The sequence below is a fragment of the Nicotiana tomentosiformis genome, chromosome 6 (assembly GCF_000390325.3).
Source record: "Nicotiana tomentosiformis chromosome 6, ASM39032v3, whole genome shotgun sequence".
NCBI lineage: Eukaryota > Viridiplantae > Streptophyta > Magnoliopsida > Solanales > Solanaceae > Nicotiana > Nicotiana tomentosiformis.
In genome coordinates this window covers 76,758,373-76,780,536 of record NC_090817.1, presented here as the reverse complement: position 1 = coordinate 76,780,536, position 22,164 = coordinate 76,758,373, and positions in this window count along the sequence as shown.

The following is a 22,164-nucleotide window of genomic DNA, read 5'->3' as shown; positions in this document are numbered from 1 at the left end:
AAACATAATAAAATAAGCTTAATAGTGAAAATCTCATAAATAACTGATAAAAAAATATCGTGACTCAATACAAAATACCCCAAAATTCGGGTGTCACTGAGTACATGAGCATCTAAATGACAATACAGTCTAACTGCTAAAGAACTATCTAGGAAGATAGAACAATGCTAATAAACTGAAAAGAAGGAGAGCCGAGGTTTGCAGACACCAAGGCAGCTACCTCAATAGTCTCCAAACGGATGAAGCTCCAAATCTAGCAACCGTCGTGCCAAGAAGTACTTGGATCTGTACACGAAGTCCAAAGTGTAGTATGAGTACAACTGACCCGATGTACTCAATAGGTAACAAGACAAACCTTGGGCTGAAAGCAGTGACGAGCTCAGACAGATACAGTCCAAATCCAGATTATAACAGTATAGAAATGTAGGCATGCTTTCAAGTTTAACAGTTTAAGTTCAGCACGGATAAAATATACCAAGTGTGACTGATATGATGAATGCTATATCTCTATATCTACATGTCAATTATAAATGTCAATTGTAATGCAACACAGTGATAAAGTCATATACATACTCTCGGAGTATTCAATCTCACTCAGCACGCTTAATCACTCAGTACTCCCAGTCACACAATACTCCCAGTCACTCAGCACTCCCAATCTCTCAGCGCCCTCAATCACTTGGAACTTGCACTCAATAGGTATCTGCGCTCACTGCTGGTATATCAGACTCCGGAGGGGCGGATCCTGCCCAAGCGCTAATATAAGCCAATCATGGCATGAATCAATAAAGCTTGATGAGGCGTGCAGCCCGGTCCCATAAATATCACTCACAATCAAGCCCTGGGCCTCACTCAGTCATTAATCTCTACAGCCTCTTGGGCTTACAAATCTCATGACAATGAGCCCAAACAATAATAATGTGGTGTAACAAAAAAGAGCAACAAAGACTAATATATGATATGCAAATAATAGATGTGACTGAGTATATAATTATAATTTAAGAAAATAATCCAACAACAGAAGTGACCTCCGTGGGTCCCAACAGAACAAGCATATAGTCTAAGCATAATTTTTAGCATGGATTGTAGCTCAATTACTCTAACAAGTAGGAGTTTCATGGATAGCAACAAGGTTTGATAACTATACAGTACCACATAATCAACCGAGTCACAATTACTACGGTGCACGGCCACATGCCCATCACCTAACATATGTGTCACTTCAACACCAATCACATAATACGTATTTCAGGGATTCAAACCTTCAGAATCAAGTTTAGAAGTGTTACTTATCTCAAACCGCGTAAATCTCTACTTCAACAAGCCCTTGCCTTGTGAATCGACCTCCAAACGACTCGAATCTAGCCACAAACAACTTAATACAATCAACACGAGCTATAGGAATAAATTCCATATGTTAAGCTAGGTTCTTTAACAAAAGTCAAAAAGTCAACCCTGGGTCAATGTCTCGGAATCCGATAATTAACAAAATCCGAAAACTCATTCAACAACGAGTCGACCCATATCAAAATTACTTAATTCCGATCTCAACTCGACCTTCAAATCCTCTAATTATAGTTTATGAAGTTTCTATAATTTTTCCAAACCCAAAACACTAATTTAATGGTAAAAACAATGATAGATTCATGTATATTAACCAAATTCGAGTTAGAATCACTTACCCCAATCAATTCCTTGAAAATCCCTCCAAGAATCGCCCCAATCCGAGCTCCCAAAGTCCAAATGTAAAATAATGAAATCTTATATTCTGCCGAGATGCTCCTCTTTGCGATCGCGGGAAATGCTTTGCGATCGCGAAGCACAAAAATACAAGCTGCCAAAATAACTTTTGCGATCGCATAACTCCAATCGCGAACGCGCTGACTAACTCCCCCAAAGGTACGTGATCGCGGACACACTCATGCGATCGCATAGAGCAATGCACCTGACCTCATAGGCCTCCTCTTTCTTCATCGCGAACGCGGCACCTACTACGTGTTTGCGTAGTATTGACTCCCCAAGCTTCGCGATCGCACACCCATTCTTGCAAACGTGTAGAACAAATTCCCAATCACCTAAACTACCCTTCGTGATTGCAGACTTACACTCGTGATCACGTATAAGGAAACCAACAACAGTCATGACAGTAATCCAACAAGTCCAAAAATGAGCCGAACATGATCAAAATCACACCCGAGGCCCCCGGGACCCCTTCCAAAGATGCTAACATATAAAACATCATACAAACTCACTTGAAGCCTCAAATCATATCAAACAACACTAAAACCATGAATCACACATCGATTCAAGCTTAATGAACTTATGGACTTCTAACTTCCGAAACTAATGCGGAAACATACCAAACAAACTCTGATTGATCTCAAATTTTGCACACAAGTCTTAAATTAACAAAGACCTATTCCAACTTCCGGAACCAAAATCCGAGCCCGATAACCACAAAGTCAACTCTGGGTCAAACTTCTCAACTCTCCAAACTTTAACTTTTTCAACTTTTCCCAATTCAAGCCGAAATCATCTACGGACCTCCAAAGCATCGAAAATGCGAACTAGCCCAGCCCAAGACCCCATGCAAATGCAGCCCAGGTATTGCAATTGTGATACCTGTGGGTTCCCTGCTAAGGTAGCAAATGCGACCGTGGTGTTCGCAATTGCGACACCAGAGGCACCAGACACCAGATTTTGCAAATTTCAGTCCAAAACACTCAGGAACATATCTGAAACTCATCCGAGCCCTCGAAGCTCCAAACTAAACCTCCACACAAGTCTAAAAATATCATACGAACTCACTCGCGTGATCAAAACGCAAAAATAACATCTAAAACTACAAATCGAACACTAAAACGCATGAATTTCAAAGCAAAGTTCAAGAATTTCTAAGCAAAGTTCAAGAATTTCTAAGATTACAACTAAACGTCTGAATCCTATCAAATCAACAATGACATCAAATTTTTCAGACAAGTTCTAAATACCATAACGGGCCTATTCCAAGTCCCAAAATCAAATTCGGAGCTCGATAGCTAAGAGTCAACCTACAGTAAAACCTTTCAACTTCAAATTGCAAAACTTTTGGCAAATCAACACAAATCGACCTACGGACTTCCGAAATTGATTTCGGGTATACGCCCAAGTCCGAAATCACGATACAAAGCTATCGGAGCCATCAAAACACAGTTCCGGGGTCGTTTTCATAAAAGTCAAAGTTTGGTCAACATTTCTAATTCAAACCTCTAAGTCAAGAATCAAAGGCTCCAAATCAAAGCTTCCTGGAACGTAACTAACCAACCCCGCAAGTCATAAAATCATAAACACAGATGTATGAAGCATAAAAAGGGGTAACGAGGCAAGATTACACAAAATGACTGATCGGGTTGTTATATGTCCCGACCATGCGCACTTGCGGGACCGCTTCTGCGATCCAAAGTCCACATCTGCTAATTCCCAGGCCTCTGCCCAGTTTCTCTTTCACGCTCACTCCTCCGCAACTACGGGCTCACAGATGCGGAATTACCTTCGCACCTGCGTCCCCTGCCAAACTCCACCTCAATATTTATCTGTGCACAAGGGCCCGCACTTGTGGCTCCGCATCTGCGGCCAAGCCCTCCACAGATGCGACAACACCAGAACCTGCAACGATCTGAAATTCTTCCAAGTCAGCAATTGATTCGATCTCAACCCGAAACATACCCAAGGTCCCCGGTACCTTAATCAAACATACCAGCAAGTCCTTAAATACAAGATGAACCTAATTGAAGCCTCAAATCACATCAAACAACACCAAAACCACGAATCGTACCCCAATTCAAGCCTAATGAAACTAATGAATTTCCAACTTCCAAAACACTTGCTGAATCATATCAAACCAACCCGGAATGACCTCAAATTTTGCATGAATGTCCCAAATGACACAACGTACATATTCCAATTTCCGAAACCAAAATTTGAACCCGATATCAGCATAGTCAACTCTCGGTCAAACTTCTCAACCTTCCAAACCTTCAACTTTCCAACTTTCACCAAAAAGTACCAAATCAACCTATGGACCTCCAAATTGACATCTGGACATACGCCTAGGTCCAAAGTTACCTTACAAGCCTATTGAAATCATCAAAATACCATTCTAGAGTCATTTACATAAAAGTCAAACTCCGATCAACTCTTACAACCTAAGCTTCCAACCTTGGAACTAAGTATCCTAATTTACTCGGAAACTTCTTCGAAACCAAACTAACCATCCCGGAAAGTCACATAATCATAAATGAACATAGAAAAGGAAATAAATAAGGAATGAGGCTACAATATACAAAATAACTGGCAGGGTCATTACAAATGCGAACAACTGATCGCAATTGCGGACATGTCTCTGAGCCTACAGTTATTGCAAATGCGATAAAATCATCGCAAATGTGATCCCTGGTCAACCGCAAATACGATCAAAACTTCGCAAATGTGAATCTTCCCCCAAAGTTTACTCTGTCGCAAATGCGACTTACCCATCGTAAATACGGAGCTCCCTTGTCCGCAAATGCGATACAAACTTTGCAAATATGAAGTTCCGATATCCAGCCCATTTTTGCCAATGCGAGCCACCCCTTGCAAATGCGAGATCTGCTGGTTCATCACACTAGTTGTTCGTCAGCTTTACCAAAATCATACACAACACATCTGACACTCACCCAAACCCCTCGGACTCAATTCCGAACATCTACAAAAGTGTAACAACATCATGAAAACTCGCTCGCTATCTCAAATTATCAAAATAATGTCACATATCAAGAATCGATTATTAAAACTCAAGATTTTCTAATTTAAAACTCATTTTTTAAATTTTTTACATAATGCCGTGAAACGCCCTCGGGTCACCCAAGATCCTAACCAAATATGCGTACAACTTCAAAATTATCATACGAACATGCCGGAATTGTCAAAATACTGATCCGAAGTCATTTACTAGAAATGTTAACCGTGGTCAACTCTAGTCACTTTTAAAGTAAAAAATCACATTTTCTTAAGAAATTCATATTTAAATTTTTCGAAAATCGATACGGATCATGCACGCAAGTTATAAGTCATCAAATATATCTGTGAAAAGTCTTGGAAAACATAAAGAAAAACTAGTATTCAAGACGACCGGTCGGATCGTTAAAACAACCCACATTGCTAAAACTGGACCAACCATGCATCTTGAGATGCGGTTGATTTATAATTAGTGAACCACATAGTAGAGCTTTCAATTGGCTGCAACTTTAATTTTCAAGGGTCCATAAGCAAAATTAATATTCTTGTGGCTATTAAGATTTTTGCACTAGTCAATGTTTTAATGCAAAAAACATATTTTAAAGGAGAAATAAGAAGAAAGTTATGGGTTCTATGTAACACATAGAGCAACCTAAGAAACAAAAAAAAAGACACAACAACTAAAATAAATAATACCAATTTAGATTTTCCAAATCTTCGAAAAACTCAAAATAATATAGGAAAAATAAGAGCCTAGATACAATGATGCACAAAGGATATAAAATTGTCATCTTTCATATTATTCCTCCAAGAATATTTTAGTGGGCATAAAAGATAAAATTGAACCATAACAAAAGATCTACCCTGTCTTATAATACAATACCATGGACATCACACCTTTCTCTAGGCAAAAAGGCAAGCAATGGTAATGATCACTAATTTACCATATTAAGCAAGGTATAGAGCATCGAGTTGAAAACCTGATAAAGAAAGAGCTTTGCCTTCCATATCATTACTAGACCTCCAAAGAGTCCCACTGCTGGGAACTGGATGAGCATGTCGAATTGAAGTTCCTCAGTTAGCTTCTTGTGGTCAGTCATCCTTGTTTTCAGTAGTACTAGCATAGCTGATTTGTGGAGCTGAACCATAGCTGAGCAATGTCTTCTGAACTCCGCATTGTTCCCCCCTCTAACATTCCATATGATGTAATTCATTAGAGGGGTGGGTTAGTTGGGGAGTCCATCTTTTGTGCCTTCTCTTTCCCCTGAGTAGGCATCACAGCTTTCTTCTTCCCCGGGTTCTTCATGCTCAGTACATGAGTCAGAGTTAGTAGTGGCTTGAGCATACCCTAATTCTGGTGGGATCCCAATCCCATTCCACACTTTGATAGGGCTCTGGGACACAACATGACAAGTATCTCGCTGCACTCCACACTGAACTCTATTGCTCTGACTGATTCTAGTAGGAGGGACTCCGTCTGGAGTGGTCCAAAGTCTTCCTTTGTCATCTCCACTTCTTTGGCTGGTTTCCCCTTGAGCAGATCTAGTGCTCTGTCGATTTCCTTTGTTATATTCCCCAGTGGTAGGGTCTGTATCTTCTCCACTCGAGTTGAAGATGAAGGCACTTGTTGAAATGGTGGTTTGATAACCACAAACTGAGGCGTTGCCACTGGGTCCTCTGTTGCTGGGTCTGGGAACTAGGGAATCAATTGAAAAGTTTGGTGCAATAGGTTTTAGACCATCGATGGGTCCAGGTTGGTGTGCATACTGCTAATGCAGCTTGTGAGGATCATCCATTACCATAGATGCGGACCAAAGGTTGCCAAGGCCTTGATCGGAGCCTCCATGGTAACTCTCGCTAGATGCATTGGGTTCTTGATGATTAGGGTAACCGATTTATTCCCTAAGAGGAAATTATATGCTAAGCCCTGGCCCTGCAAAGCCAGTTCCATCCAAGATGCCAGTGTGTGGTCTGGCGGCACTGAGGTGGAGGTTACGAGGATGGGTGGCTGTTGTGGGTGTTCCATTTTTGGATATTTTGATTTGCCTCTTTGGGTAAAACTAGAGGTTGGAATGGACTGTGGCTGCATAATAGAGTGTTTAGTGCTCCTTGTCAAATCATTTTCGATCTTCTGAACTTTGGTATTTGCATCTAATACTGGGGATTGAAAATTAATTGTGTATCCACTTGAGTGGACCGAGGTTGTCATATCACCTGAGTTTGGGTGATTTCTCTAGTGATGCACTTAAGTATCCATGGATTATGGTGAGATTGTTTTTGCAGGTTGCTCTGGTAGGGGATGATTAGGGGTCGAGTAGGTATTGGGGTAGGGTGTTTAATTTGGGTGGGCGCTTACCAATTGGGGATGGTCCCCGGTAGTGGGCTATGTGGAGAGTTGATGGCCCAACCTACTCTGGCTTGTCGGGCCCAAGCGTGATCTTTGGTTTGTGATGGGGGGCGCATTGTTTGTGTTTTGAGTTTGTGTAGGGCATGCGTTGGTACCCGTACTTATTTTCTCATGCCCCCGTCCCGCTTTCCTCTTTGCATAGGATTTGGGTTGCTCTTGCGTGGAATGGGCTTGCGGGGAAGGGATATTGAATTTTTGTTTGTTAGTCAAATTAATAGGTCGTTGATGGTTATTGGCCTTACTAGCATTATTATTAGTATTATATTTAAGGTTTTAGTCTTCAGTTTGGTTAGTAGTTCTCGTCATGTTGATTTGAAATTGCGTGGGCCTTTGAATTGGTTTCCTTCTCCTTGGGAAGGTTAACCTTTTCCATTCATCTTTGATATCCTGCTTATTGCACGCTTCAAAGTATTTTGGTACTTCTTCATAGCATTCTAGTACTTCTTGTGGTGGTATTACCGCTCTTTGTATGTGGGTACACGATTACAAGGTGTGTCCTATTCTGCCACAACCTTTACACAGTGTTCCCTCCCCTTGGTAGATCACTGCTTGTCTGTGATCTCCAATAACGATTGTTTTTCTACCGAAGTTTTGAGAGTCACTTGGATACATATGCGTGCATACCTACATTTAATGGTAGAGGATGTGAATGTGTCTATTTTGAGTAGTTTGCCTTGTTTCCTTCCAACGTTTTCTAAAATTTCTATATCGTAGAACTCGGTTGGAAATTGAGACACATGAATCCAAAAGGCAGTGAAGGATAGAGTTGCGTCTTGTGAAATGAATTTGGGTTCCCATTTCCGGATATGAACCAAGGACCTAGGTGTAGTGTTTTAGCCATATTCTCCTCCAATCCAAATTGACTACGAAAAAATCCCATCCTAGATTAATCAAGATTAATTATTTAGAATGGATTTCAAAGTTCAATTAGTTTGGATCGGAGAAAATGGTGAGGCATTCTATGACCAAAGACTTTTATGATGACGGAAAAGCGCCATGGATGGTACAAGCATTTTTTGTCTTCCTGGGATAGGGCTATTGGGCCATCATTTTCTTTTCCTTTATCGTCATTATTGTTTATATGGGGTTCTTCCCCATAGTATTTGGATTGATTTATTTCTTGTTTGTCTAAGAGTATTTCCTTGTAGGAGTGAGATAGGGTATTTTCTACCTCTAGGGGATTATTTTGGTCCAATGGTTCCGATGGGATATTTGGTAGTTTGGTGGTTGTGTCGATTCCAACTATTCTAGAGGGAAGTCAGAGATTCTCTCTCTTAGTATTTTCTATCACTACAATGGTCAAAGTATCATCCTCTCATACCTCCTGGCCTTTTTATGTAATTTATGCCAGCAACCTTTTATCTGATAGAAAAGTGCTTTGGGATTGTTTATTTGATATCTCTATAAATTTCAAAGGTAAATAGTTTGTAGGGATGATTTTAATAAAGTTCTGAAAACTAGGGATAAGTTTGGGGGTAACTGCATAAACCCTAACAAAAGTAACTTATTTTGGAACTGTGTTAATCAATGCAAGCTAGTAGACCTAGGGTACACAGGTTGTAAATACACCTGTACCAACAAAAGATATAAGAATAGAAGTAGCCTGATTCTAGAGAGAATTTATAGATGTTTTGCTAATGACTGCTGGATCTCTGAGTACCCTGAAGCTAATGTTACCCACTTACCTAGGACCCACTCTGACCATTGTCCTTGCTCATTAGATTGAAGGGTGAGCCTGTTACTACTGCCAACATACCCTTTAGATTTGAGTCATTATGGTGTAGCCGCCATTTCTTCCCCAATCATATCTTGGATTCCTTTCCCCCTAATTCATCTCTTATCCAGTTAACACATCTCTTTAAGGCTAGAGTCACTCAATGGAATAGGCATATTTTTGATAATATTTTCATAAAAAGAGGAGGCTTATGGTCAGAATAGATGGCATCCAAAAATTTCCTAACTACCAGCTCAGTGATTTCCTCATAAATCTTGAAAATAGTCTAATTGAGGAGCTTGACTCAATCCTTAAGAATGAGGAAGATTTCTGGAACTGAAATCATGAATTAACTGGATAACTGATGGTGATGCTAACATTAGATTCTTCCATACTTTCACTTCCAATAGGAGAAGAAGAAAAATAATCCTCTCTCTGAAGGATAAGCTGGAAATTAGCAACATGACTAGCAGGAAATTAATGCTTCTATCCTAAACTACTTCAGATCCTCGTACACCTCTTCACACACACAATCACCTATACACACTAGCTACCCAAATGGCCAAACACATACACTATCTAACTCTCAAAGGGACATCCTGAGCACACCTATTAGGGATAGTGAAATAATGAGGGCCATCTTCTCCTTCAAGCCTTTCAAAGCTTCTAGGCCGATGGTTTGCACCCTTTCTTCTATCAAAAATACTGGAACATAGTAGGAAAGTATGTCATTGACTTCTACAAGAGGAGCTTTTAATCCCACACAATGCATCACGCTATGAATGTAACCTTGTTATTTATCATCCCCAAGTGGCCTCAGGCCTCAATGCTCAAGAACTTGAGATCCATAGGGCTTTGTAACACCATCTACAAAACTGTAACTAAGATTGTTAATAAGATCAAACCTTTCCTCCCAGATATAATTAATAGGTCCTAGACAAGTTGGTTTTCTATCCAATAGGAGAGCCTCTGATAATGTTATAATTGTTCAGGAATATATCACTCATTTTGAGAAAATGAGAGGGAAACATGCTAACATGATTTTAAAGATTGATATAGAAAAGGTTTTTGATAGGATTGAGTGGTCTTTCATTAGAGACACACTCCAAGCCTTCAATTTTTCTCCTGAACTTATCAAGCTCATCCTCTCATGTGTCACTTCCTCTTTAATTTCTATCCTAGTGAATGGTGGAAAAACATACTCCTTCCGCCCAGCAAGGGAAATCAGACAAGGAGACCCCACTTCACCATACCTATTTATCATGTGCATGGATAGACTTTCCAGGCTCATTGACAATGTAGTCTATACCAAACAGTAGCTACCAATCAGTATCAGCATGTCTGGCCCTAAGATCTCCCATTTTTTCTTTGTTGATGACCTAACTCTATTTGCAAGAGCTGACTCCAGGAACTCTAACACAATCATCCATATTCGGAACTCCTTCAATGATGCATCAGGGGAAAAATTAAACTCACTAAGTCCAGGGTCTTCTCCTCCTCTAACTGTAAACTTGATCACATAGAGGCACTTACTGTATACCTCTCCATCCAAGCCACCTCCTCCTTTTGTAAATACTTGGGCTTTTCCATATTCCATAAGAGACCAACCAATAGTGACTTTCAATTCATCATTGACAATATGCAATCTAAACTAGTTGGGTAAAAAATAAGCTACATGAACATGACTAGCAGAACTACCCTGGATAAAGCATCACTATGCAGCATCTCAAGTCATGTCATGCAGTTCATCAAACTACCTTCCAAAACATCCAAACTGATTGACAGGGTCCAAAGAAATTTTATTTTGGAAAGAGAACCACACCCAATAGAAAAGAAATGCATGTGTGGGCTAGGAAAGGGTTACAACACCAAAGAGTTAGGGGGGATTGGGTCTGCAAAAAGTGAAATCCAAGAATAGGGTATTTCATGTTGGCTTATCTTGGAGGATATTCCACAATACCTCATCACTCTGGGCAATAGTCCTCAAATCCAAACACTGTAATTGGAACCATATTCCAAAAAATCTAAATCTCCAATTTGGCAGTGTATTCTCATATGATGGGATATATGCATGCATGTTAGTAGGTGGGTCGTTAACAAAAGGGGAAAGGGTAGGTTTCTTTAATGATGTTTGTATACCAAATAATACATCAATCAGAAATATGATTGGGGGTCCTCTAACCTTAAATGACCTAACTGTCAAGGTGGCCACCATCTACAATAATGGGAAATGGAATACCTCTTCCCTTTCCTTTGGTCTCCTTGACAAGATCATGAATTTGATTACATCTACATCCACTCTTACTAATTCAGTCAAGGAGGATAAGATGATTTGGGGTCTGACTCCTAATGACATCTTTACCACAAAATCAGCCTACACCTTCCTTAGCAGTAAAGTTGATCCAAAATTTTCTAGGAATGAAAATAACTTCAACTAGATCTGGAAGTTAAAAGTTCCCAGTAAGGTCAAAACCTTCATTTGATTGTTTTATCATGGAATACTGCTTACTGGAGCTCTCCTCCATATGATTGGGGTTAACTGTAACCCTGCATGTTATTTTTGCTCCTCTACTCCTAAAACATGTGCCCATATCTTCTTCGATTGACTCAATGCTAAGTTGTTCTGGCATAATCTCTCCATACAAAGTACAACTGCCATCCAACAACAGAATCCTAACTTTACATCCCAATCATGGTCCAACACATGGACCAACCTAAAGAAAAAGCCATTCAATAACATCATATCCTGGGAGGTTATCCTTCCCTTCTGCTTTTGGCACATATAGTTTACAAGGAACCACAACCTCTTACAGAAAAGTAAGGATCTCATCTCTACTTCTAACACCATTGTAAAGGTCATTGAATACTACATAGTAACAGGCAGGGAGAAATTGAGGAATGTAGTTACTATAAGTGTTAAATGGGAACCTCCACCTAGGGGTCATTATAAACTTAACACTAATGGGGCAGCTCTAGGTAACCTAGGGATAGGTGGCATTGGGGGTGTCTTTAGGACCTCCAGTGGAGACTGGATCCTAGACTACCTGGAAAACATACCTAACACCACCAATACCCTGACCGAGTTAACTGCCCTTTTAAGGAACTTCAAATTGCAAAAAAAAAGGGGGAGCGTAACACCACTGGAAATAGCTACCGACTACACAGAGGTAAAAAGAATGCTAATAACCGGCAATAACACTTACGACTCTATTATTTCTGAATGCAAGTTGTTGATCCAAAGGATGGGCAGAACAATGGTAAAACACAGCTACAGAGAACGGAATAGGGTGACTGACGTGCTAGCAAAGGAATGAGAAAAAATAAATTTTTTGGGAAGAACAACAATACTGGCAGTTCTTTCGGTATTTGCAAATGAATTCTTTTGGACAGACATCCTAGTTACTACAATGTCCTAACATGGGGGGGACTAGTACCCCCTAACAATCCTAACTTTGCTAACTAATTATTAATATATTCTAATCCCTTTCACCAAAAAAAAAAAAAAAGATAAAGCAAGAGCTTTTAGAAGAGCCAAAGGTATAGCTCAAAAAAATCAATAGCCAAATGGGTCACCCGGAACTTCAAAGGTTGGAGCAAAATATCTGTTATAGAAGAGGGTTCAAATAAACATCACAAAAAGTCCCTGATGATTAATAGTGGGTGTTGGTATTCCTCATTCTTTTCAAAAATACTACATACTTTGTTTAAAAATACATTGTATGTTTATATATTTCAAGAAAAAACACATATAACTCTCTAAAATGACAATGTAAAACATAGTCCGAATTTAATATGAAAAAGCTATACAGAGAAATTATACTCATTAAAATAAAGTTGATCTAGAAAATACTTAGATATTCATTATCAGCTATGCTCATCTTTTCATACTTAGTTTTTGTTTCAAAATATATTGGGAAATTTTTTTTAAAAAAAAAAATTTTAAAAAATAAATAAGTTATTTCATTCTTCTAGATAATTAAAATATTCCTAGGAATTTATCTGCAGTGTCAATGTAATTTAATGAGAATTAATAGAAGCGTTAATTAAGTATACTGCAATTAGTACATTCAACTCCTTGTAAAATCTAAGCAAGGGAATAAAAATATTTATGTTCACAGGTATTGTTGAAATTTTCTTTACTTGTTTTTGGATTAGAAATGAATTTATTCACACTAACAATTCAAGCGTTAATTAAATATATTGAAATTTGAAGGACTAATGCATGATTAAAATTTCTTTACTTTTGTTTTTAGTGATTAGATGTTTCAGTCTTGAGTTTTAACGCACTTTTAATAGATTGGCCTTATTAAAAGCTGGCCATCTGAATAGGTTTCACATAGAGCAATTATCACTTATAGCCGGCCAAAAAAATTTAATAAGAATCGGTAGCCACAAAATAAACCATAGAATTAATAGCTCAAAATCAAGTACAAAGGCTAGCCCAAATTCACTGTCACTCTTTCCCTTCAAATTTCAAATTTTCAACTCTGTAACTACTAGATGCACCCCAGTTAAAAAACAAATCAACAACATTTCCCTATTTCTACTCCTTTTTAGATAGTTTTTAGATAAAAGATAATTGGATTGATACTGATTTGCCTGAAACAAAATTTTGAGAGCAATATGAAGCATTTGAGTGAACAGCCACTGATAACATTCCGAAAATATTTTTATAGGGTGAAAAATATGGTCACGCCTCAGGCAGATAATCCGGTTCTGTGTTTAAAACCGGTAACGAACCGGATTCATCCATATGCAAGATTGTTTATAATATCAAAAGCCCAAAAAATATTAAATAAAAGGAGAAGAAAGAGTCGCCGGATTTAATGGAGGGCCGCCAGTGTTTGAGTTTTCGTCCAGATCTAAAGCCAACGAGATCGAGCACAGTGAGTTAGACTGACTGGGTCTTGATTTCGATTTCACGATTTGCCGAGAGGTCGAAGATGGAGCCTGGACACCATTAGTATTAATACTACGAGATTTGACAAATCTTGTATTCAATTCTTGAAACCTTCAACTTAAAGATAAGAAAAACAATCACTCCAAATCAAGTAGTAGTCCCAAAAGTTTGACTAATGTAGAGGTAGACCCCACATATTACATTTTTAGACTATGTATTAGACTAGAGAGCATTTCTTTTGAATATTAGTATATTATAAAATATATACAAAATAGACTATCGCTATACAAAAATTATACAAAAAAGACTGTCACTATACAATTTATATACAATAGACTATCATTGTACAAAATATATACAAAAATAGAATGTCATTATACAAAATATATATTAAATAGACTGTCACTATACAAAATATATACAAAATAGATTGTCACTATATAAAAATATACTAAATAGACTACCACTATACAATTTATATACAATAGACTATCACTACACAAAATATATACAAAATAGATTGTCACTATACAAAAAATATGCAAAATAGACTGTTACTATACAAAAAAATATATAAAATAAACTGTCACAATACAAACTAGATATTTCGGGCTATTAGATATAATATGTTTGGGCCGAAAGACCATTTCGTGTCAATAGAAAAAAATATGGGCTATTAAAATTTTGATAGCATATATTGGGTCATTTTCTCTTTCACATATGTGGTCATCTAAACGGCCCACGTCTCACATACTTTGTTTTTTATGCGCACGTTTTACATACTTTGTATTTTATTTTATTTGTTATCTTTATTAAAGTGTTTCATTTGTATTATATTTATAGAATGTATATTTACATTTTTGTATAAAAAAAGGTTCCTTAAATAATGCTTGCTTGAAGGGTAAAATAGTCCTCCAGCATTTGTGATGGTTATTTTAGTCTTTTGATTTTTACTGTGAGACTTCACACTTATAATATAGTACTAATAATCTTAGTGTACGTACGATGCACGTATATTTTGCATCTTCAAAAATGCACACAATATAGAACAAAATAAATAATGTGAAATAACAGTTGATGTCGAAATAGATGCAATAATATTTTAAATAAAAATATAAATACTTTTATGTTAACACAATAGATAAATTCAAACAATTGAATATTTTCTAAATCTTCAAAGATGAGGGATTTAGATGAGTTAGTTATTTATTACTAACTGTGATTATATATATATTTTATTGTATGAAATAATGATATGTTATGTTGTATCTGACCTAATTTATCGTATTTGAGTTTTTGTTTTTTTGAAGCAAGGGAAAAATATTTACCACAATTATTTTGTTACTTTTCTTAAAAGAAAAATATAAATCTCTTCCTTATTGGCTAATCCTTTTTTGGAGGAAAAGGTTTGTGTACTATTTTGTTTAGTGGATTGCTCATATATAGGTCAAGTAACCAAATCATATTATTGTATCTCTTTTTATATATTTCTATTTGCCACGTGATTAATTATATTTTAAAGTTTGTTTTGTGAACTTTTGTATAAGACATAGTTAATTTAATTTCAACAAATTAAAGTTAATAAATTTGACAATGACCATAAGGTTTGAACTCCACAATGACTAACATTCATTCTAAACTAAACGTAGCTCTACCCACGGGTAGTGCACCCGGGGTCTGATACATGACAGCAGCATGCCCGGGAGCCAGAGCGGTAGGGGTCTATGCTCCCCCTCCCGCCTCATATGTGGCTGGGTCTGCTTGAAATAAACTAGCCTGAGTCATAGAATCCATGAACCGCAGCCCATGACCTCCCGGAATCCCGCTGCAGACATGAAATCCACTAGGATTGGCTCTGCTGCAGGCACCACGTCCTGCTCCTCAATAATAGGGTCCTCTACTGGATCTACTAGCGGCACAACTGGAACCACTCTAGGACGTCCTCTCCCTCTACCACGAGCTGGAGCCCTCCCTCGGTCTCTGCCATGGCCTCTAGCAACAGGGGGAGCAACTCCTCTATGATCGGGTCACAAGTGTCATAAGTGTATGAGCAACTAGTAGAATATACAAAACACTAACTATTGTCTGAAATAGAAGTAGACAGAAAATAGATGCAAAAGAGAGACTCTAGGTACTGCAGAACGACTCAGGAAGTATCTCACCACTAGGCCTATGGGTAACGGGGGTGCGCGCCAATATGACCGCCAGATGCACCTGCCTCAGATCCTGCATGATTAGTGCAGAAGTGTAGTTTGAGTACATAAACAATATATACCCAATAAGTATCTAGTCTAACCTCGAAGAAGTAGTGATGAGGGATCGACACCGACACTTTCTATGGGCTAACAATAGAATACAAAAATTCTAAATAAGCATGGGTTATGTAAATAGTAATAATAACTCAATAACAATCAATGAATAAATAATTCTTTCACTAATAGTAAATCCCAAGTCAATTTCTGTCATTAAATAACTATAACCTCTCAAACCAAAAAATAATATCAAATATAATTAGGCTTAGAGTATTATCACGCAGAATTTATGCTAAAGTCGTACGACCCGATCCATAATAATGTGTCCACTGCCGAGGTTCGAGCAAAACAAACCATAGATGCATCTATTCTACTGTCGAGGCGTTTGGCCAACTCTACAAGAAGAGAGGATACTTTATGAACATACATTTTAAAATCTATCGAAGGCTAATACACAAAGAAGCACAATTTCTATTAACGGTCAAGTAACCCGTCAAAACTCAAGTAAGTGAAATTCGGTCTTTTACAATTCCTCTATTAAGTTCCAATATAATTTAGGCACTTCAATTAACAAGTAGGGTGCAAACATTTCACGTATTTCATGATTTGGGGCCTAAACTACCCGTACATAAGCATAATTAGTAGCTACGCACGGGCTCTCGTCACCTCGTGCGTACGTAGCCCCCACAATTTGAAGCAAATAGTAATTTAAATCACCTATGGGGAAAATTCCCTCTTATAAGGTTAGGCAAGAGACTTACCTCGTCTCAAAGCTCACTTTCCGGCTCACAATTCGTTCTAAAGCCTCAACTCTTTGCCGAAAAATCCGAAACTAGTCAAATGTTATATAAATTAATCAATACATGTTCAAAATTTCATAATATAACTATTAGATTAATTACCCAACCCAAATTGGAAGATTCCTAAAATTCACCCCCGAGCCCACGTACCCAGATTCCGAAAATTTTTGACGATAAATGTTACCCATAACCTCACAAAATCAAATATATAATTTTCACCCAATTCCATACTCATTTTTATGGTTAAATCCCATTTTTATCAAAACCTAAGTTTTTCAACTAAACCCATAATTTTCATATTTTTTCATGTTAAAATTTACCCATAATCTATGTATTTAACTTACATTGGATAGAAATTATTTGTCTTCAATAGCTAGGTGAAACCCCTCTCTAAGAAACTCCAAAACTCGCCCAAGAAGTGAAACAAATGAGCCAAAATAGCCTAAGTCTTGTATTAAATGGACCCTTATACCTCCAACGATTTCCGCTTCTGCGGAGGATCGGCCACTTTTGCGGCTCTGCATCTGCGGAAAAAGCATCGCAGATGCGGCTCTCCCCCAGCTGGAATACTTCTGCATCTGCGGACTATGGCCCGCTTCTGCGAGCCCGCGTCTACGGCGCACGTGCCGCACTCGCGACCTTGCCCGCTCCTGCGCTTGCCTTCTTCGCAACTGCGCATTCGCAGGTGCGGTCCTTGCTCCGCTTCTGCGATCCCTGGGCAGCCCACGCCAGGACGTTTCTATGGTCGTTGGCTCTCTTCTGTGAGCTCGCACCTGCGGCTAACTCCTCACATGTGCAATTGCACTAGAAGCTCTGCTGCTTCAGCCATTTTCTCCAAGTCCACACGACTTCCGCGCATCATCCGAATTGCATCCGGGGCCCCCAAGGCCTCGTCCAAACATACCAACAAGTTCAAAATCATAAAACAGACCTGCTCGACCTCACGAAACATGGAAAACAACACCAAAACTAAGAATCACACTCCAAACCAAATCGAATCAACTTATGAACTTCAAGTTCTTCAACCTTGCTCCGAATGCGCAGAATCATACTTAAACTACTCGGAATGATACTAAATTTTGCGTGCAAGTCTTAAATCACCATACGGAACTATTCTCGATCTCGGAATCTCAAACGGACCTAAATAACACCAAAACCTACTCCAAACCAAATTTAAAGAACTTTAAAACCTTTAATAAGCCAACTTTCAACTTTAGGCGCCGAAACGCTCCTGGGTTATCCAAAACCCGATTCGAACATACGTCCAAGTCCAAAATCACCATACGAATATATTGGGACTGTCAAGTCCCAGTTTAAAGGTTGTTTACTAGGAATGTTGACCCAAGTCAAACTTACCCCTTTAAAACTAATATTAAGGAACTAAGTGTTCCGATTTCAACCTGAACCCTTCCAAACCCAAACTAACTATTCCCGCAAGTCATAAAACAGTAAAAGCACATACCGGGGGGGGAGGGGGTCTTATTTAGCGGAACGGGGACTTACAAAGCAAAACGACCGGTTGGGTCATTACATTCTCCACCTCTTAAACAAATGGTCATCCTCGAACGGGTCTAGAATCATACCTGGAGTGTCGAATAAGTATGGGTATCTACTTCGCATATCCTCCTCGGCCTCCCAAGTCACGTCCTCGACTGGTTGGCCCTTTCACTGAACTTTTACGACAAAAATCTTCTTGGAGCTCAACTGGCGAACCTGCCTGTCAACAATGGCAATTGGCTCCTCCTCATAACCCAGGCTCTCATCTAACTGAACCGTGGTGTAGTCTAACACATGCAACATGATACTTCCGGAGCATAGACACGTGGAAGACCGGATGAACTCCCGATAGACTGGGAGGCAAAGCAAGCTCATAAACTACCTCTGCAACTCGTCTCAACACCTCAAATGGACCTATAAACCTTGGGCTCAACTTTCCCTTCTTCTCGAACCCTATGATTCCCTTCATCGGCGAGACTTTCAAGAGAACCTTCTCGCCCAACATAAATGATAAATCATGTGCCTTCTGATCCACGTAACTCTTCTATCTGGATTGTGATGTGCAAAGTCGCTCCTGAATCAACTTTACCTTTTCGAAGGTATCCTTTACCAAATTAGCACCGTATAACTTACCCTCACCGGGATCAAACCATCCGATGGGCGAACGACATCTCGACCATATAAAGCCTCAAATGGAGCCATCTCGATGCTGGACTGATAACTGTTGTTGTAAGAAAACTCGGCCAAAGTTAAGAATCGATCCCACTGCCCTCCGAAGTCAATCACACATGCTTTGAGCATATCCTCCAAGATCTGAACCGTCCGCTCTGACTATCCGTCGGTCTGCGGATGAATGGTTGTGCTGAGCTCTATCCGGGTCCCCAGTTCACTCTGTATTGCCCTCCAGAAATGCGAAGTAAACTGAGGGCTTCTATCTGATATAATGGAGACAGGCACACCATGCAATCGAACAATCTCCTGAATGTAAATCTGGGCCAATCTCTCTGAAGAATACATGGTCACCACCGGAATGAAGTGTGCCGACTTGGTTAACCTGTCGACAATGTCCCAAACTACATCAAACTTCCGCAAGGTCCGCGGCAACCCAACTACGAAATTCATAGTAATGCGCTCCCATTTCTACTCAGGTATAACCATCTGCTAGGGTAGGCCACCTGGCCTCTGATGCTCGTACTTAACCTTCTGGCAATTAAGGCACCTCGCTACATACTCAACTATGTCCTTCATCTGCCGCAACCAATAATGCTGCCTCAGGTCGCGATACATCTTCGTAGCACCTGGATAAATAGAATACAGAGAATTGTGTGCCTCCTCTAGAATATGTTCCCTCAATCCATCAACATTAGGGACATATAGACGACCCTGGAGTTGCAAAACACCATCCTCATCGATAGTAACCTCCTTGGTACCACCCTGTAGTACCTTCTCTCTGAGAACCAATAAGTGTAGATCGTCATACTGGCGAGCCTTGATCTGCTTGAATAGTGAAGATTGGGCGATGTCGAATGCAATAACTCGGATGGGCTCTGAAATATCCAACCTCACAAGTCTGTTAGCCAAGGACTGAATGTCCAAAGCTAATGGCCTCTCATTTGTTGAAATGAATGCCAAACTACCTATACTCTCCTTCTTTCTGCTCAAGGCATCCGCAACCATATTTGCCTTGCCCGGATGATAAAGGATGGTAATATCATAATTATTTAGCAACTCAAGCCACATGTGCTACCACAAATTGAGATCCCTCTGCTTGAACAAATACTGCAAGCTGCAATGGTCAGTGTAAACCTCACAGGACACCCCATAAAGATAATGCCTCAGATCTTGAGAGCATGAATAATCGCGACCAACTCCAAATCATGTACGGGGAAATTCTTCTCGTGGGGTTTAAGCTGACGTGAAGCATATTCATTAACTCGCCCCTCCTGCATCAATACACATACTAGGCCAACGCGTAAAGTGTCACAATACACAGTGTACATCCCTAAACCGGAAGACAATACTAACACTAGTGGTAAAGTTAAGGCGGTCTTGAGCTTCTGAAATCTCGCCTCACAATCATTAGACCATTGGGATGGAGCATCCTTCTGGGTCAATCTAGTCAAAGGTGCTGCAATAGATGAGAAACCCTCCACAAACCGACGATAATAACTTGCTAACCCCAAGAAGCTCCTAATCTCGGTCACCGTGGTAGGACGAGGCCAACTCTGAACTGCCTCGATCTTCTTGGGATCTACCTTAATACCCTCGCCTGATACAACACGCCCCAAGAATGCAAAAAAATCTAATCAAAACTCATACTTAGAGAACTTAGCATATACCTTTTGTTCTCGCAAGGTTTGAAGCATCACTCTCAATTGTTGCTCGTGCTCCTCCATGCTATGCGAGTAGATCAAAATGTCATCAATGAAGATAATGGAAAACGAGTCAATATATGGCCTGAACACTCGGTTCATCAAATCCATAAACGCCATCGGGGCATTAGTCAAATCGAAAGACATCACTAGAAACTCATAGTGGCCATATCTAGTCCGTAAAGCCGTCTTTGGAACATCCAAATCAAAAATCTTCAACTGATGATACCCCTATCTCAAGTCAATCTTAGAGAATACCCCGGCACCTTACAACTGGTCGAACAAATCATCAATACGTGGTAACAGGTACATGTTCTTAATGGTAACTTTGTTCAGCTGGCGGTAGTCAATGCACATCCGCATAGTCCTGTCTTTCTTCCTCACGAATAACACCGGTGCACCCTAAGGTGACACACTCGGTCTAAAAAAAACCTTTGTTAGCAACTTCTCGAGCTATTCCTTCAACTCCTTCGGAGCCATGCGGTGTGGAGGAATAGAGATAGGCTGAGTACCTGGAGCCAAATCAATGCAGAATTCGATATCATGATCTGGTGGCATGCCTGGAAAATCAAAAGGAAACACATCGGAGAACCTCCGGGCCACGTGCACTGAATCAATCATTGGAGTCTTTGTGGTAGTATCCAGAACATAGGCTAGATAAGCCAAACAACCCTTCTCGACCATGTGTCGATCCTTCATAAAAGAGATAACCCGACTAGATGCACTGACAGATGAACCCTTCTATTCCAATCTAGGAAACTCTGGCATCGCCAAGGTAATAGTCTTAGAACGACAATCAAGAATGGCATGATATGGAGATAACCAGTCCATGCCCAGGATGATCTCAAAGTTGGTCATATCAAGCAACAAAAGATCTGCTCTAGTCTCAAAATCACAAACGGTAACAATGCATGACCGAAAGATTCGATCCATAACAACAGAATCGCCCACTGGCGTGGACACATATATAGAAGTACCCAGGGACTCACGAGGAACACCCAAGAAATGAGCAAACAGAGATGAAACATATGAATATGTAGACCCTGAATCAAATAGTACTGAAGCATCCCTACCGCAAATAGAAATAGTACATGTGATCACGGCATCTGAGGCCACTACATCTTGTCTGGCCAGAAAAGCATAGAACCTAGCTGGAGCGCCACCTGACTGGCCTACACCTGTCTGACCACTACCTCTAGGATGACCCCTACCCACCTACCCTCCGCCTCTGGGCGGCCGGACGGATAGTGTGGCAGCTGGTGCTGTAATCATAGGTTGCTGACCCTACTACACTACCTCGCCCCGAAGTCTAGGGCAGAACCTCCTCACATGGCCAAGATCCCCGCACTCGAAACAATCTTTCGGTACGGTGGACTGCTGACCTGAAGTCTGATCCTGATGGACTAAAGGCCCACTGGAGGAACCTTGAATATCTGGTAGACGGTAGGAGCTCTCTGGAATGGCACT